Source organism: Podarcis tiliguerta (assembly GCF_965153285.1).
Source record: "Podarcis tiliguerta genome assembly, chromosome: 1".
In the NCBI taxonomy this organism is placed as follows: domain Eukaryota; kingdom Metazoa; phylum Chordata; class Lepidosauria; order Squamata; family Lacertidae; genus Podarcis; species Podarcis tiliguerta.
In genome coordinates, this window is record NC_139534.1 from 65456729 (window position 1) to 65474403 (window position 17675).

General features: G+C 38.3%; 1 protein-coding gene across 44 annotated transcripts in view; it reads left to right on the forward strand.

Moving 5' to 3' along the window:
* The window catches only part of SOX6 (SRY-box transcription factor 6), a 438207-nt gene that overhangs the window by 105158 nt on the left and 315374 nt on the right, over window positions 1-17675 (forward strand). For 32 of the 44 annotated variants that reach the window (XM_083403078.1, XM_083403070.1, XM_083403100.1 and 29 more), the window contains one exon: window positions 7225-7315. The exons of 8 other annotated variants lie outside the window; for them this stretch is intronic. The gene's annotated coding sequence lies outside the window, so the exon portion shown is untranslated. Of the gene's footprint in view, window positions 1-7224; window positions 7354-17675 lie in introns of all 44 variants that reach the window. 4 more of the 44 variants (XM_083403103.1, XM_083403071.1, XM_083403062.1 and 1 more) reach the window with 1 other exon arrangement.

Sequence of the window (17675 nt, forward strand, 5' to 3'; positions counted from 1 at the left end):
GAGAAGCATGGAAGGAAGGTGGGAATGAATTACATTGCAGTCATATGTTTAGTTAACAGGAAACAATGCATTTTTGGGGGTAAATAATAACCAAGTGGAAGTGTGACAGGAAATACATATTTCTTCTATTAGTCATTCATAAACAGCATGTGGAGAAGTCAGAATGATTCCTTATCTCGCCAACTGGTTAGAGTATTTAAATGAACCACATGGGACATTTAGGAAATACCTGTTCTGGTTGCATGATACCTTTTGAGATGCACAGTCCTATCAAATCACCTTATATGCTGAACCTTCATAGAACTATATTTTTAAAAAATGACTTGATATGAATCATAGTAACTTTATCTATATAGGAATAAAACTATATTTTCTCAATATTCACACAGGTGATTTTCAGTTCTCTTCCATCTTAAAAATCTCCCTGCATGCATAAACTTTTCGATTAAGGAGAACATAAGGCAATACAGTTTCTGCCTCAAGTGCTAGCTTCCCAGAAGAAGGGAGATATTGGTGTGGTAAGCAGTCAAGTCAGCTTTCCTTTGCTCTCCTCTTGAACATACAAAATTATTAGGGGTTTTTTGCTCCCAAAACTGAGGTAGGGGTGTGTGTGTGTGTGTGTGTGAGAGAGAGAGAGAGAGAGAGAGAGAGAGAGGGAGAGAGGCCAGAGGAGGTTTGGGCATGATAAAAGTTTTGAAATCCCTCAACCCTTTTTCATGCTTTCCTCCACATTTGCACCTGTTTCTTTCCCTGTTTTGCAATTTTATCAGCATTATCAGGGACCTCCTCCCAAAGCAATTCCACCAGGGATAATGTAAGTAGCATGTAGACCTAAGGGGAAAAAAGTCAAAGTAAGAGCAAAATTTCCTGCCCTTGCTCAAAATGGGTGAACATTTTTAGTCCCCCCTCTGTTCCATCAGAAAAACAAGATTAAGAGAAAGGTCCATTTGATGGGCTGTTTTGTTATCTGCAAAACAATCCTGTTTTCTTTCATTCCTCTAAAGCAGGGTGTGTGGGGGTATTATTTTTGTTTGTTAATATGCTATATATTTTTGTGTTTTTATATTGTAAACTGTCCTGGGATCTTCAGATAAAGGGTGGTATATTAATTAAATTAATTAATTAATTGACTGGTTGATTGGTTGATTAACAGGATAAGCACAGTGTTACACAGCAGAATTCCAAAAATTCTGGCAATTCAGACCTGGCAATTTTGATTTCATTTCTACCAAAGTTATCAATCCTTAAAAAACAATCAAAATGACAAACAGTAAGTTCAACCTGAATATAAAACCAAGTACCAGCATCTGAACTAAATCAAATGGTTGTTCTGATTGCAGACCCTTCCTTTTCACATCAGTGTGATGCAGTACCAATGTTACCATGCCCAGAGCTTGCAAATTCCACCCACCACGCAAGTTCCATTTTGAGCATTATATTGGAAGCACATCTCACCTGTGTTTCCTCATTGGCTACTTCTTTAGAACATCTGAAGGCAATTGAAGGACAGTCCAAAAATTGCTCCTTCTCTCTCTTCTTCTTCTGTCTGGAAGGCAGGAGGAGATTCATGAAGTATATTGCCCCAGGGTGGGAAGGAGATGTTTTAGGAAAGAGAGTTGATTTTTGCACACAGGGTTCTATAGTTGTATCTGAAAATATTCTGTCCTGTAACATCAGAATGGCATCCCGACATGGTTTCTCCTGCCTGAAAAATGTGCCTTGAAGTCAGTGTTTGGATGAAAAAAATACCCAAACACAATTATTATCCTGGAATGATACATCCAAGCTTGGTTAAAGGAGGGAAGACATTTTTATGGAAATTGACACCTAAAACATTTGCTAAGATAATTCCCAGGTCTTAGCAAAGCAGTCATTTGAGAAGACAGTTCTGGCATTATTTAAAAGAGGCATATACTTAAAAATATGAACAAATAAAAATATCTCCTTAGTGTTAACTATATGTTAAAGGAAAGTGACCTAGTAAAATGTTTTATCCTCAAATTCTAAGCAGGATTAGATTCAGAGTTTCCTTCAGCAAAACTCCGCTATCAGGATGCTTCTGTTGGAAGGAGACAGGTGATTTTTGCCAATTCTCCTTTCTGCCCTGTGGCCCCTGAAAAGCTGCTTCCAAGGGTTAGTGGATGTTCTGAATCAGCATGGAAGGTGATGCGAAGGTTGCAGGGGTAAGGAAGAATTAGTTAAAATTGCTTCCCTGCTTCTTCCAACAGGAGCATCCAATGAGTGGGGTTCTGCTATTGAGACAGTTAGATCCAACCCTATAAATTTATTAGACTATTACTTGATCATTTTACTGAGCCACTTTCCTTTTAAGATCTGTGGAAGAGCAATTCTGGATCTAACCCATATTCAGCATCACAACTGAAGCTTCTGGAGGCAAAGTATATATTTGTATTTGGTCTTATATAAACAAATGATTATAAAGTACTGAAGCTGCCAGGCCTGCTGTTAAAATAACTTGATACTTGCCACTGTCAGCGCAGCATGTACTTGATAATTATGTCCACATGGCCTGTTTTGTGACAAACTCTTGGTTAGCTGTGTTTGAAAACATAAATTCTCCCTTCTTTTCTAGAGTACAAGTAAGCTGTTACTGAACAACATACAGCCTAGTACAGAAACTTACATGACAGATCTATTTGAAAGGTCTGGGGCTACTCAGGCTTGTGATTTACAGATTCATCCTAAGTGCCACTGTCCATTGTATGATATCAGCTCAAGATACAGTAACAAATGGGAGATTGTATGGCAAGTGTACCATGTTAACTATCAGGTTATGCTTTCCATCTTCTTTTCTCTGAACTGCTATACGTGGTGTGCTAGGTTCCTATGAATAATCTGAGTTGTTTCTCCCCTGCAAAACCATAAAGTCCATCTTGGCTTTCTGACACTGACTAAGCTACTTGGATTAGGAAAACCTGGTCTTAAAAGAGAAAAATTGGATGTTCAGCAAACCCAGCAGATATTTTGAAACACTCATGGAGCTGATAAGAGTCATCGTAAATTTAAACATTACCTTGCCTTGCACGGAAACCACACTAATAAATGGCTTTGAATTTTTTATGAATGACTGAGTACCAAGCTTTACTAATAAGCCCAAGCTGTGGTGCTTTATATTTTTCTTTTATTTTCTTTTTTCTTTTTGGCTAAAGGATGCTGCAGAGAAAGCACTGATGAGGTGTCATATAATTTTACAAGTTGCATAACTGCTTTTAACAACTAAACTCTCTCTGATTAAAATAACAATTGAGCCTGTAATTTTTCTGAACAGCTGCTGCTACAGGGGGTCATTACCTTGGAGAGCTTGGAAATAATTGTACTCCTAATACATGAGTTATGTAGTCTCATGTTTTACAGCAATGCACAAAGTTTAAAGCCTATAGTAGAATGTTATTTGAAAGCTGTCAAACCATGTTAAAAAAGACTGCATCGTCAAAGGCCCTTGTGGCCAGGATTCAACATGTAGCCTTGTCTTACTCATTATAAAATGCATGTTTATAAAGTTCCACAGAGCATCCAATTCCCAATTCACTTATATCAGCAAGACTTAACTTGCTCATTAATCTAAATTCTTTTGCAACTTTAATCTACATGTTTAATTAATCATAAAATGAGGCGGTAAGTAATTTCAGCAATGTGTGGCTTGTTATCAGATGCATTTAATCACTCTTCTGTGAGCTCATTTGGAAACACCTGAAGATGTCGAGAGCAGTTTGAATAAGCATAAATTATTCTTTGTCAGTGTACTTCACCCAACTAATAAGACATTAATTTAAAAAAGGCAGTGTTAGTCATTTTTAGATCTTCACCAATATTTTTAGCTTAGCAATATAACACTAATTGTATATACTGTACAATACACAATATAGTGTCCGACAGTGGAACAGGGAGTATTATTCAATTCATTTTCCTGTTTACATGTAATTACTCTGCGTAATCTTAGGTTGAATGAAGATTAACCATAGTTATCAAATCGTAAGTATTTAAATGTTCTTGGAACAAGCTACTAGTTAATTGAAATCATAAAAGCTACTAGATGATATAATAACAGTTGTAAGATTATATCTTCTCTGTGAATTTACTTTTGTTTGAAGTACCTTTATGCAGTTTTTTTTTTACTGTATTAAAAACATAGCCAAATATGAAGAAGTACCCGTAACTTCTACGAATGAAGAAACACATTTTAATATAGAGGCTATTGATCTGATCTTGACAAGCTATCAGGGCATAATAGAACCCTTTACAAGGCAAATGGATGCCAATCCACAGTTTAGTATACTAACTGGAAAAGGTCTCTCTTGTCTTGGCACTTCTACGAATGCTACCACAGTGCCTTCAGGGAGAGGGCTGTGCATGGTATCCTCAGCCTGTTAGGAGCTCATGCATGGGTTAAATAGCTGCACAGATCTCCAGAGTTACTATAGTGCTGTGCTGCAGTGCTGCCCTACTGTGTTTTGAATAATTTCCAAGTATACCACTGAACCTAAAATCACCAATGTGAACTCTTCCTTTTCCTTTATTTGAGAAGCTGTGGCCAGAGGCAGAGGACTGTGTAAGACTGGAGACTATTTATCATCCTTTTCTCACCTTTCTTTCTTCAGACATGGTCAGTGGAAATATTCCTAAACCAAAGAAGACACTCACAACCTCAGGCTGATATTTCATAAGGGTGAATTATACTCCCCAGAGTGTTAGACATGGATGAATTTAAAATGGCATTTTTGGAGAATGTCAGCACCTGTCCTGTTTCTGCCTTGCAAGGGTTGACATTCTGTAAGAATAATTATTTCTTTAGAAAGAGATTTGTTGACCTGTCATGGATCTTCACAAACACACATTCTGCTGACCACTCCTTTGAGCTCTTCTAGATATTGCAGTGTGTATGTATTATAGCAGCAAGACATTATTTCTGCTATAAGAATTTTACACTTCCTGCAATGTTTTCTCTGCTCCATCTTTTATCAAGGACCTGTTTTCTTTGACTATGTAGTGCTCTAATAAGATCATTAGTCAGGCGCACTGTCTCCATGAACTCTAAAAGATGCTGCATTGCTGGTACTGTAGCAATACACTGTGGTAACTGATCCCTCTCTACCTTTTCCTGCTGACAAATTGCCCCTTGTGATCTCCACAATTTGATGTTTATTTTAATCCTGTACTCCTCTCCAGATGGAAGACATCACAGAGTGCTCGGCATCTAAAAACAGTAAAGCTTTTGCAATGTCATATAGTTCCGACTTGTAGGCTGGACAGTTTAACAACATTCAGTGAAAGCACAAGAATAAAACTGTGTACATATTACCGGTACATTTAGGATCTGTCTGAGAAACCAACCACCAACTTACAAAATATATGAGCTACTTCTGTGTCTTTCTGCATGCACGAATTTATTTTTGACTTATTTACTTTGTATATGAAAATAAAACTTGTGCAAGATATATAAACTGCTTTAGACTAAATGGTATTTTTTTTTGACAAAAGGAATAAAATGATCCATATTGGGGAGTAAGTGCCTGAATTCTACAAGGGAGCTACATTGATTCAGTGTGGAGAAAGTTCCATTAAGACTTCAAGAGAGTAAAGGTGGAAACAGATGACATAAGATAACAACGTTTAAAAGACATCTGCTACTAGAGGGTGATCAAGCCACAACTAAGCACTTTAATGCACACCTTACCAAAGAAGATCTAGGTGATCAAACCAAAGGTTCAGATAGTCAAGCAGTCATGTAGATTAAACCATTAACCTGTGATTGCTGTTATTTCACAATTATTCAAATCTAGGTATTCTGTGGTTTAGGCATGGTAATAATGCTTAGGGTGCTTTTTCCATGTCAGTTACTGTCCCTCCATTCCCCAGTTTACCATTCTAAAAATGAATAAGGTAAAAAAAGTCCTTAGTGATGGTAGTGGTAGTAATACTACTACTAATATACTTTTACAAATCAGTTTTAATAACCTTTCAGCTGTGATTTTTTTTTACTCAGTTAAAATAGTTAGAAAATATTGATTAATTTCATTGGCTCATTAGAGGTCTACTATTTAGCTGAAAAGTATGAAATCTGTGTAATTTATCAATATTTTATAATACTGTACAGTGGTACCTCAGGTTACATATGTTTCAGGTTACATACACTTCAGGTTACACACTCTGCTAACCCAGAAATAGTGCTTCAGGTTAAGAACTTTGCTTCAGGATGAGAAAAGAAATCGTGCTCCGTTGGCGTGGCGGCAGCAGGAGGCCCCATTAACTGAAGTGATGCTTCAGGTTAAGAACAGTTTCAGGTTAAGTACGGACCTATGGAACGAATTAAGTACTTATCCCGAGGTACCACTGTATTCAGAATCCTGGATTTGCCCCAAGTATTGAAAGGGCAATAGCAGTGGCTCTGAGAATCCTCCGGAAAAACAATCTCTCAAAGGACCTGTTGATTACATTTTACCATTGTACTGTGGAGAGTGTATTAACTTATGGTTTCTGTGTGTGGTTTGGGAGCTGCACGATCAGGGGAAAAAACAATGCTGTCCAGGGTTTTAAAGACTGCAGAGAGAATAATTGGGTGCACTCTTCCCACCTAAGATCAAATCTATGCTGTCAGGTGCCATAAGAAAGCTGCAGAGATAGTACGTACCCTGGAAATTATCTCTTTCAGCTTCTACCTTCTGGAAGAAGGTATAGGGTTATAAAGACCAGGACTAGCTGTCTGAGAAACAGTTTCTACCCAAATGCAATTCTGGTTTTAAATGCAGTATAAGGAGTCTCTGTAGTATATTGTATTTTAAAATGGGGTTTGAGAGTTTTTAGGGGTTTTTGAATATCTTATGTAGATTTTTCAATTTCATTCTTCTGTATGGGACAATGGCAATAAAGATATTGTATAGCATCGTAGTTTCTGTGCATCACACACCTTTGGGCAGAGTATGGTCAGAAGCCTTTATAAAATCAGTATTGAAATTGTATCATTACTGGACCTAACTTGGAACATGGATCTGTAGATGCTGTCTGGCTGAAATTAACACAATAAAATATTCCTGGTTTCCCAACCATTTTGGATAATAACACCTTTATGGAATGCCATTTTTATGTAACCAACTAGCTGCTTTGTGTCTCTTAAAGATAGGCCAAAATAAGTATTTTCACTGCTGACTGTCAATAGCTGTGAAGGAAACATACCTTCAACTTATTTTCTGTCTTTGTTTTTAATAGACCTACTAGATGCTGTCTTGCTGGCTTCTTCTCTGATGACACCTTTCACGAGACACTGCTAGAGCAGAAAGGCAGCCTGTGACGGGGCCAGGTAACATTTGCATACTCACCTAAATGTTCTAATCAGTGGTAAGGGAAATGCTTTTCTCACCTGCCATATTTTCTCCCCTTATAATACCTTCATACTCCATATTTTCTAGTTAAGTGATGACCTAGATAATATAAAAGAAATGAGCATTGGATTTTTTTTTCACTTTGTTGGATGCCCCCATTGTTTGGAGAGTGCTGTCTTATCCTACTGTACACATGTACGTAGGTAGTATTGATTTCATTTATAACATGTAGACCTCTCTACTGAGGCAGTCCCATGAAATGTCCCACACTGACTTTACAATAAGAAATATCAACAATAAAAACTCATAGAAAAACCATTTGAAATCCAGTATAGATACAGACTAAGATAAAGGCTTGTTGAAAGAGGTCTAACTACATTCTAGTTACCAGGAGTCTGAAAAGCCATCTAGTGAGTTATACATGGATCACAACTCCAAACCCAACACACCACATGCCTTCAGCAATTAAGCAATTGCTGTGTATTCATAAATAGAAAATACAGACAATGCAGAAATTATAGATTCAGGATTTGCATTCCAGTTAGTTTCCCTAGAAATATCTATTTTGACCCTTTTGTCAGCCCCTTCATAACAACTACTGGTTTTATAAAGCAGGACTAAGTATTCAAACTATTAAATTAAACTCTAGCAGATGGCATTTCTGAATCATAGACAGCAAAGGAGTTTAGGAGAATTCAAACACAAATAACATCTCCATTTTTGGTTATAACTTTTTCTGAGAAATGTGTAGAAAGAATCAAGTTGTACATATAGTTTTTAAAGGCAAAAGCAATAAAAAAAGAAATCAATTAGGTAAATCGTCCAAAAATAATTTAACCCTGGAAAAACAAGTAATAAAATTATGCAGTAAATCATTGCACTATATAAAAGCAAGCAGTGTAAACCATAGGGTTGTGTCCAAGGAACTCCTCCCGCCCTCCGTGCATAATCTATAGTATTGTACTCCATTTATCTAGGGCTGGAACTGATGAAATAGTCGATTTCTCTTTGTATGCTATCAGTCAATGTATCAATTTTGGCAATCTCTAAAGCCTTGATCAGCTTTTTCTTCATAGATGGTATTGTTTCACTTTTGCAGTGCCTAGCCAACACAATCTTGGCAGCAGCAAACAGCATATTCATAATAATTCAACTTTATGTAAAACTGCTTTTTTATTTTCTTCAATACCATGGTTTTTCTTGAATGTAAGTAATCAGCGTAAGAGGGGAGGGAGAATCAAGATAGATGCTTTCGGTGCTAAAAAGCAAAACAAGACAAGTGACATTGTAAACAAAATAATAAATGCCACTTACTACTTCTGTGGGATGGTTAATGTTTTGTGCACAGTTCTCAAAAGAAACGCAACTCCTGCTCTTTCCCAATGGTCATGGGGCAACAGACATAGTTTATCCCATTTTATCCCCACAACATGGCAGAGAGTGACAGAGTGTCTAGTCTAGTGTGTCTTGAGTTCCAGATGAATGTGGAATTGTACCTGAGTCACCTGTGAGCTTTTAGAAAAGAATGCCAGTTGGGCCTAGAGAATGAGAAAGGGGGTGTAAAGAACCCAGAATGCAGGCACACTGTGCAAATTTATATGTTAAGCCTATGGCATCCTCCTGGTGATGGCACTGGGCACCTGTGGGGCTACTGCTAACCCCAAACTCCTCTGACCTCACAGGTGTAGTGCAACCACCAGGAAGTCACCACTGCCTCCATCCCAACATGCCATTGCTCTCTCCTGAAGGGGAGAGGTGAATTTGGTTTTGTGAGGATGCACGTCTTGAGGTTAATAAATTCTCATCCTGTACTAAAAAAGCGAAACCTTGCATTATACAGGGATGTTTAGTGGATGTACATTCCCTCTTTCCCACTCTAGAAGAACTACATTCTTGGCTATGTACCCATAACACGGGTTGGGAGCAGCAGCCTACCACTCTATGGCACAGCGGGAATAGGCCTGGGAAGGGTGTGACCTTTACTTCTTTGCAACTCCTGAAATTCCCAGGCCCAGGGTTGAATAGTATAACAAGACTCCTCTTTCAGCTTGGCTGGATTCCTGAACAAGAGCACTCTCCCTAGAGGGTGGGACATACACTGCAATATTTTGTTGTAGACCCCACTTTGTTCTCCTGATTTGTCATTTATCCAATCGCCCCAAATGAATCTTTGAAGAAGTAATTTGATTAAACCAATGTATATCAGCTCCTGTAACAAAATTTATGCACAAAGTCATAAAGGAACATGAAAGATATTCAATAGAACTTTTTTTTTTAAAAGAACTTTTAAGAGACTAAGTTTATTCTTGGGTTAAGTAGCATTTCCATTCCATGTGATACAAGAGGGCACAAATTAATTCTATATTAGAAGTCTGGTGTCAGCATCTTGGCATGTATAAAAGCTAAGTGGGACAGGATATGGAAATGGTGGTACCAAGTAGTGACCAAAATGACATATAGGTGGCCATGTGACCTACAGTGTAGCGAGCAATCCACTGTTTGAAGGGGTCCTATACTTGAAGGAGTGTTAGGTCCACTTCAGGTTTAAAGATAAGGAACCATAGGAAGGGAGAGCAAGGGCTTTGAAGCCAGCTCCCTGCAATGCAGGAATTTCTTTTGCCCAATGTGGGGCTCGAACCCGCAATCCTGAGATGAAGAGTCTCATGATCTAGCAACTGAGCCATCCCAATTTCTATTTGAATTATAGCAATTCGGTCATAATCTGCATCTTTGTATGAATGATTATCATTATTTCCTTTTTTGTGATGCATAAGTTGCTACCTTATTAGTATATGTATATTGGAATTTGCTTGTTTATGGAATTCCCACCCTGTACAAATTAGACAGAGGTGATCTTTGAGTTCCTGTTGAAAACTTTTTATTTAGACATACCTTTCCAGAGGTGTGATCTCGATTATACTTCTTGTAATCTTTAATTTGTCATTAGTCAGTCACCTGAATGGATTATCTGTATTTATTCAAATTTTAAATGATGTTTTATATTTGGTTATATACATTGCCTTGGTATATTTTATGGCAGTATATAAATACTTTTCTAAATAATTACATACATTTTGGGGATTAAATGGTTATATTTATACTGTTTTTATTGTCACCTGAATGAATTCTAGTGCATAGCTTAAAAATTTTTTCTTAAGAGATTATGTAAATAGGTAGGTAGGTCAAAACCAGGGTAGGGTGGCAGACATTTCTTTGGTTATTGCAGCTCAAAGCAGTGTTGGAGCATTGTTGTGTTGGCTCCAGACTAACAGCACAATCCAAAACCAAGACTCCACTGGGATGTGAGAGTTTGGATGTGGAGGAACTTGGGCTTTCCTGGTTGAATTTGGGCTTGGCTGGGTCTATTCCAGAAAAGTGTCTCACCCCAGCTGAGCTGGAAAGTCCCTCATCTTATCTTAGCTGGTGGAACTTAAGATGGTGGACTTTGTGTTGACACAAATCCCCAAAAAGGGGCATTCCAGGGGCATGGCAGGGTTGTGGCAGGAGCTGGACAGGGCAAAGAGAGACTATCATCTATTCCAAACTCCTTTCAGTTCAGTCACACGGCCTAGTAATCCACCACTTATAGTGGTGTAATTCAATTACCTCATGAACAGAGTTTAGAATAGGGGTAAATTAACAACTTTCAACAGACTTTCTGTTGTTAGGATTCCTTTGATAGTAACTTAAGTCAATTGATTTCAACGGGTCTACTTATAAGCATGATCAAATTCATTGCTTCAGACTGATAGTGGTCTAACTAAGAGGTAGTTGTACTTTCATCATACATGCAGTTTAATTGGGCTCTTTGGGAAGGAAAAAGGCCTCTGTCCAAAAGTGCTGAAAATGCTTTTGTTATTCTCCTTTCCAAATGCTAATAAATAATTATTTTGCAGGAATTATTATAAAGATTTTTAACATTACAGCACTATAATTCTGTACTCTTTACTAACAAAACTCATATTACACCTTTGTTTTAATAAGCACAATTGCTATTGACTTGTTCTTAAGGGTGACACCATTAGTCTCTGGATTTAAATCATATAAATAATCTAAACTATTACCTCCTGAATATACTATACATTTAGACAACAATTCAGCACAAAAAATTTACCTCCTCCTTCTTTTCAAAATTATAATTCTGCAGGGTCATTTTTCACTTTGTTTAGTGTGTAAAACATAATTTATATTCTTGACATACAACACTAATTCAAAAGAAGAGTCTCATTTAGATGATAAGGTGCAAAGTGATGTGGTTTGAAAATCTGAAATGAGCTTTGTGGGAAATTAAGGTGCTCTTAGTACTTAACTGCTCCTCAGTGTGGTAGAAGGAGCATGGTAGAAACACAGGCATGACCTGATGTGTGACCTGAGGGCTTAGAAGTCTGTCTGTGTTGGTGGGGGAGGGCAGGAAGGATTTGATAAAGCAATAGGTTTGGATAGAGTCAGGTTAAATTCTGGTTCAGAAAGGCTTGGTGAAATGTTTGAGGAGGAATTTGAAGGAGAGGAAGGAGCTGGGTTCAATGAGTGAATGTAGGAATAAGATAAACCTTTCTTAAACAAATAAACTTAAAAAAATAACCATCAAAAGCATACAAATTTGGTTTCTTGAAGTACGCTTATGGAACAAGTCACACATATGATGAAAACAGAAATATTGTATTGACTTGGGGAGAAAGAAGAGAATTACGGTAATTCCAGACTCTTTGAATTCTGTCGAACTGTGCCAGTGATTGTGACATTTTGCAACATATCTAAACTTCTCTATTTGTATGCATATATGTTTAAAAACACATGTCTGAATGCATCTTTGGATTAGGTGTAATACAACATCTCGAGATAATCATATGTTCATTGTAATCCTGTTGTTATGGTACAATACTGCTGCCCCAGTAGTCCTATAGAACTTTACCTACTGGGCAGGCAGGACTGTGAGCTTATAATGAGGAAAGAGGCGGTGTGGTGATACATAGTTTAGGATACCACTTGACTAAAAATTGGCTTTAAAAAAACTGGCTAAAAATTCCCAGTGAAGACTCCCAAGTGATGACATGATAGGTGGTCATGGGCTTCTGACACTTGTTTTACATTAGCCCTATGATGACACACTCTCCTGGGCTCCTACACTCCCTGTGAAAGTAAAAGTTGCCAAATACAAATAAAATGGAATACAAAATTTCCATTTGTTTTGCAAATATATTTATCAATTAATAGATTTATATCCTACTTTTCAGGGCAAATATCCTCACAAGGTGGCATACAAAACCAATCATGCAAAAACATGAAACAGATTAAAATTATATGGATGGATGGATGCAAATAAAAATGCATTTAAAAACTCACTAATCAAGAGGACATAAGTACTTCTATAAATAGGGGGCCAACACTGAAAAGGCTCTGTCTCACACCATGGGTTTGCATGATCCATGCCTTCATGGTGAACCTGCTAGACCTGGCTGCTGCCTCCTCTGCAGGCAAGAGAGAATGTCACCATACAAGGTCAAAGGAAAGTTAGGTAATATGTGTTGGTCATTATCAAGCTAGTAGTAAACTCAGTATGGTTTTGCTGATTCCAAAAGCAGATTTGAGCTGGATGCTTCCATAAATCCAAGGCTTTGCCTTGTCTGATCTGTTGATGTTTAAGAGGTGTCTTTGAAACCTGGCAGTCATTCAGAATTTTCTTACTTTACATTGAGCTAAGTGGTTGTACACAAGATGAATCCTTACTTCTTTCTCCCCCTTTTCTCTGTCTCTGCACACTCCTCCCCCAAAGTTCTGGAGCTTCTGTGAGTTACAATCTTAAATCAGTTTTGGTTGAAACATGATGCTGGCCGTAGGCAAAACACCTATCTGTGTACACTTTATACCATATTGGCCTGAATATAAGCCTCCCTCCCCCCCCCCCCAATTCTGACCGTGAAAAGTTAAAGTGCGGCTTAAATTTGCGACCTTACAAAAATGGGCTTTTACAATATCGCTGCTGAAACAGACATATGGTAAAATGGAATGGGTGTGAGTGCCTGCAGAATATTAAGGGAGCGGCCTATATTCGGGTATTGTCTTTTTTTCTCCCCCTCCCCCCCCCCAATTTTAAAGGTGCAGCTTATATTCGGGTGTGGCTTATGTTCGGGCCAATACGGTATGTGGTTATATCTCTAATGTTATTGCCATGTGTGCCAGCTGTGTTAACACACCAATAATCAGGAGGATGTGCTGCAATGGATGGCTTGGGGGCACATGGTGAGAGCAAGGTAGAGCAAGATAGCAACTATATAGTGCTTACTTAGGTTATATCATTCTCTCCCATAATGTGTAGTGATATTCACCAACTTGGATGGTTTAAAAGAGGTTTAGGCAACTTAATGAAGGATTAGACTATCACTGGCTACCGGCCATAATAGCTAGTACTGTTGGAGGCAGTACTGGGCAGTACTGCATCAGGGAGGAGCACTGTGGTACTCAGGTCGTGCTTGTAGGCGTCCCATAGGTATCTTATGGAACAGGATGCTTGACCAGCAGGGCCCTTGCCTGATCCAGTAGGGCTCTTCTTACATTGTTACATACCTAAAATGTTCACAAGGGCAAGTGCTTTGCTGGTGACCAGTATCCAATTTAAATAATCCCTGAGCCACATTTTGCTTCAGTTTGTTCTTCCTAGCACAGTGTGTAGCAGTTAAAATACAAAGCACAGCAAAAACCAGCTGACAAAAAACTCACTTCTGAAACTTGGCTGTAAGAGGCTGATGCTTATTTGAGTATGTCAAGATATTGTTGGAAAAGTTTTCCTCCAAGTGGAGAAAACTGTCGGAGAAACAACTAATTAATCCTTGCCCCTTTATAGCTGTGTAATGCAATGCATAACTAAAAGTCCTGTTAAATTAATTAATGATTTCAATTATGAACTTTTCCCCAAAATGTTATGATTCATATCAGGCTGATGATGCAGTGACCTGGGAGTGTGAAATTTGAGCTGTGCGCAGAATTGCCAGTTAATTGATTCACAAATTATTTAAAGTTTGTTGCACCCAAGGGAGTGCTCACATCCATGGCAGCTACTTCATAGAAGGGACAAACTCGCTCTCCTTTTCAAGCCAGGCAAACTAATAACCATGATTTTGGTGCTGCTAATATATGGGAAATTCTGAGTACCCTGCTGCTGTGATGGTTGAAAGAGAGCTTCAGATTTTCATGCTGCAGCCGTGTGAGCAGTGTGTAACAGTGCAATATATATCATTTAAGCAAAGTTTAAAAGTGTCCATGAGCAAAGGTGAATGTCACGCCGAATCTCATGCATCTTTTGAAGACAACTATTTTTACCATTTCAGATAACTCTTTTAGTTCCTCACCTCATCCTCATTTATAATATCTGTTTGCTTTGCAGTAAGTATTGTTCATTGCTAAAGAAAATGAAGGTCAATGTTACTGCAATTGCCATAATTGAAGAATATTTCATATACTGCTGCTCTTAACTTGCAATTTCATTGTACGGATTATCAGTAATTATAGGAGCCTACCTATTGAAATTCAGAGTGGTCAAGCACAATATTTCATAGTCTTTATGCCTCCCTGAGCTCAGGATTTTAAAGATGTACATCCTATGATATTATACAGTATAGCTAGAACAAGTAATATTGTTCCGTGTCATTGCATCCAATTTTAATATTTTCATCTATAACGTGGGCAACAAAAGCTTGAAGCATACACAGGATAAAAGAGAAGCAGGTATCAAAGAGTGTTAGAGCACTGTAAATATTTTATAATGCTTTATTAAATGTTTATTAACACTATTAAAATGCACTTGAGTTGACTTTAGCATTGTATAATCTGACCATTGTTATAAATCCCTTTGTGAGTGCCACCATTTTTTTACTGAGGCAAGAGAAAAAGTTGGCATACACATATGTAGATTTCAAGAGACCATGAGCTGTTGGTAGTACATGGATGTGCATGCAGAACTATGAAGGGGTGGGCAACACTAGGGTTTGGGGTATCAAGCTGTCATCCACAGTCTAGGGGCTCATTAGGTCTCCATGGTGAGAACCAAGAAGTAAGAAGGTAAGTTAGTCTGCCAAAAGATGAATTCCCAGCTTTTCCTCCCCATTCTGGTCATTCATCTCAGCATCTTTCTTTCATGATAAAGGACATGTCTCCCCCCAAAAAAATCCTGGGAACTGTAGTTTGTCAAGGGTGCTGGGAATTGTAGTTCTGTGAGGGGTAAACTACAGTTCTCAGGAATGGGGGGAAGCATGCGCTTTAAACAGGCACCTTGATTCTCAGATTCTAACCCTAGAGTTTCAGAGTCCTATCCTCTCAAGTCCTGGTGACAGCACTGAACTTCAGGTGAGGGAGCCTTTGTCCTTTCCACTCTTAAAATGTATAAGCCTGATTAGAAGCAGAAAGTTTAAACCATCTAAATGAAAAGCTTTCCCCCCTGCCAAATATTTGTTAAGGGGGGGGGGATTTGTCAGTGTCTGTGGACATCAGGTTTTAGGATACTCTGGTGCCATAACTCACTCTCAGTGCTTACCTGTGAGTGCAACAAATCATAGATTTAGATTATTAGCGCGGGGGGGGGGGAGTGTGTGTCTCTGCAGAAGCTGGAGCGTGACCACAGCCTTATGCAAGGGAACCCACTGAGTGCCTGCTTTTGAGAAAACCTTCCAGTTCAAACACCAACTGACTGCTTCTGTTTTTCTGAAATTAAAGACCCTATAATCTCAGCACCATTAACAAGTGCTGTCATTCAGATACACAGTGTCTGGCTGATTTAAATAAAATGAAATGAAGATAGTTGTTTCTGGTCCCTTGGCTTCACTCATTGCCATAAACATATGCTCTGCGTCCTGCTTCTTTCCATCTTATTTATGACTTTAATTTGTTGTGTGGGCTGCGCTAGAAATTAAATTTAATACAATTCTCCAAGGGACCCTGTCATATAATAACATGGTAATTTCTGTGTATCCTTTTGAAAAATGAGGAAATTAATTCTTCCTGACATGTTCTAATTATTCCAGTGTGAACGGAAAATCCGTTTTTCCCAACCCCTGAAGTGTTATAGGCAAATGGCTGCTGTTCAAAGCTGAGGTGCTAAAGCTGACCAGCAGTGCGTTTAATTTGAAACATGAGCAGACACCTTTCAACACACCTTTGTAATGTTAGAGTACTTTACAGAAATTAATTCACTACTTATTTGGCAGCTTAGCCTGGGGGTTACATTTTTTATTCATCAATACTATAGCCCTGTTAGCACAATGTTTCTCTCCTCCTGTAATGCTTTTGTGCTTATGTTGCAACATATAGATGAACAGTGGTGTATAGTGGTATGTTTTTTGAAATGGGATGGACAATATTGGCACATTAGAATGCGGTGGGCACTGCAAGGCCCTGAATGCGAACTATATAGCATTTTGTACTTAGCAGGTTTTGATGACATTTAACCAGGGAGGAAGAATTTGGCTGCTATTGCTTTGAATGAACTTGGATACCCACTGGCATTCAGGTCAAATACTCCCTAGTAATTTATAAAATCTGGCTCCAAACTAGCCTTTTAAAAAATTATATTTGTATCAAGTTTTGATTATGAATATGCTACTTGGGGTGTTTATATTTTTGTTTGTGATTGTGTGTTCAGATACAAAACAAGAGCATATGCAGAAACTTTAGTATTGTTGTGCGCCACCCCAATCTCTGAGCAGCGCAAGATTCCAGGGGTCCATATTTCCTTTTGGCAGTGTTTCTCCCATAGTTGCAGCCTTGGATTCAAACAGAAATCAACCATTGCTTTGCATCTCTGGCTTTCCAGCTTTCAGCTTTGCTTCTGGCCCACATCAGTTCAACTCATCTCTAAACTTGTGCTTTGTCCTTCCAACTATTTCAGAGTTGAAGAAGGGCACATATTTGACATCTTGCACAGAGCCTTCATTTCCTTTGTTTCCTTTAATGTTCTTCAACCAGGTGATCACTTCATCAGGTAGCTAGCCTTATTTGTTAACATTTGCTTGATCATGGTGTTCAGAAAGCTAGCCTGGCTTGATTAGCTTTTTATACTCACTGGATCCAGGGATTAGAGGGATCTAGCACCCAGTTTAACACCCTAAATTCATTACAGTATTTTACATGGGGACCACCTTTCTCAATATCACAGCTGTATATTTATTCATCTTTGCAACTGTGTAAATGACTGCAGCTGTTACTGCAGAAGCCTTGAGTTCACATTAAGTTTTCTTCACTCAGTTGTTTCACTTGTTTGTCCATGATGAATGATTCACAAATATTGTTTTCACCTTCAAGTAAAGTTAAAGGACTACGTAGTTCTAGCCCTGACCTTTCACAGTCTTA